We start from the raw sequence: 1,851 nt of genomic DNA on the forward strand, positions 1-1,851 counted from the left end.
CCATGCCCCCTCCACCCAGAATTCCCACTCCATGATCTTGTCTCCATTTGCTGAAGTTCCACATAATAAAACCAATTGTTTCTACATTTTCAATGTCATTAGATTTTCCCAGTTAACTGAAGTATTTTTTAATCCTCTTATGACTGTACTCCAAAACTTGACTCAACTTCCAACCCACAATGGAAACAACTCTACTTCTCTCCATCAACACCACCACTCCAGTCAAAGCCACCATCATCTCTCAATGGACAGTTGGACCTGCTTTTCCCTCCCACTCTCACTCCGTCCAATCTATTCCCAGAAATCAGCCAGCATGATTTTGGCTAAAGAAGAAATTTTCACTATGTCCCAACCGGTTAGTAACCCTTCAGTCCTCTCCTCAGTACTGGAGATAAAAATTCAAAACCTTCAATGTGGCCTGTAGAACCTAGTCATCTGGGACCCTATCAGCCTCGCAGACCCTTTTGCTGGATATTCTCTTCCTTACTTGACATGCTACATCTCCAATTTCTTTTGATTGGTTCTACAAGCTCTTTCACTCAGGAAGGCTTCACAGATGTGGGTCTATGAAATCCTTTCTCCACTCTGTTTACTATTTGAGAATTAGTGAATGTTCAGGTCTCAGATTACATGTCCTTTCTTCATAGAAACTTTCCCCAAATCCCCAGACTAGACCAAGTCCTTCTGTAATCTTTCATTGCTCCCTTTACCATCCTTCATCAAATTTATCATAATTTTAATATACTTAATTCCATAAATAAAATAATATTATTAATAATAACAATACCTAACGATACTTAATGTACTGAGGGCTTACTGAATGCTCTATGCTAAGAGCATCAGAACCATTATCTTATTTAGGATTCAAAGCAAGCCCATGAGTAGTTACTATTGCTACCTATTCATCACTGATAAGAAAAGTGGGGCTTGAGAAGGTTAAGGTGAGTGGAGATTAGAATCAACTCAGTTCTAGAAACTATTGATGTTCTAACCTTTTCAGGATAATGTTGAACTTTCCACTAACCTCCTAGCCCCAAGAGGTTAGATACCAATAGCCAGGGAGCTGTCAGAAGGAAATATGGGCCTGTTTGCCCAACGCCACAAAATCAGAATAATGTCTCTGTACTTTTTCTCTGCACTACCCTCCCTTGTTCTTTGTGGCAGTCAAATACCTAAGAAAGGGAGAAATTAAATGAGTAAAACTACTACTCTTATCTTGACATCTCTGGAGACTTCTTGAATTTTTTAGGCAGTTTCCAGAAAACAAATAGCAGAGAATAGGAACAAATCATGGAGATGAGCAGTTTAATTACATTTATCTGGATTCATTAGCAACGAATCCAGTATACGCAAAATTCAGAATGACACAGTGAAGATTTAGCATGACCTCTGCACAACGATGGAATGTAAATCTGTGAAACATTCCATATTTTAGAGGCAGTGAGAAGACAGGCAAAAAGTTAGGATTATAGTTAAGTGCAGGATCATATGGTAGCTCTATTTTTAGTTTTTTAAGGAACCTCATACTGTTCTCCATAGTAGCTGTATCAATTTACATTTTCACCAACAGCATAGGAGGGTTCCACTTTCTCCAGACCCTCTCCAGCATTTATTATTTGTAGACTTTTTGATGATGGTTATTCTGACAAGTGTGAGGTGATCCCTTATTGTAGTTTTGATTTTCATTTCTCTAATAATTAGCAATGTTGAGCGTCTCTTCATGTGCCTTTTGGCCATTTATGTCTTGTTTGGGGAAATGCCTATTTGGATCTTCTGCCCATTTCTTTGATGGGGCTGTTTGTTTTTTAATATTGAGCTGCATGAGCTTTGTATATTTAAGAAATTAATCCC

The 1,851-nt window shown here is 38.2% G+C and overlaps 1 non-coding gene across 1 annotated transcript; it reads left to right on the top strand.

The window, feature by feature from the left end:
- Positions 1–1,327: 1,327 nt before the first annotated feature.
- Positions 1,328–1,434, top strand: LOC112061982 (U6 spliceosomal RNA). The gene has a single exon (XR_002890477.1). It is a non-coding gene; the product is annotated as a U6 spliceosomal RNA (small nuclear RNA).
- The last annotated feature ends 417 nt before the right edge of the window (positions 1,435–1,851 follow it).

This window comes from Physeter macrocephalus, chromosome 1 (genome assembly GCF_002837175.3).
Source record: "Physeter macrocephalus isolate SW-GA chromosome 1, ASM283717v5, whole genome shotgun sequence".
NCBI lineage: Eukaryota > Metazoa > Chordata > Mammalia > Artiodactyla > Physeteridae > Physeter > Physeter macrocephalus.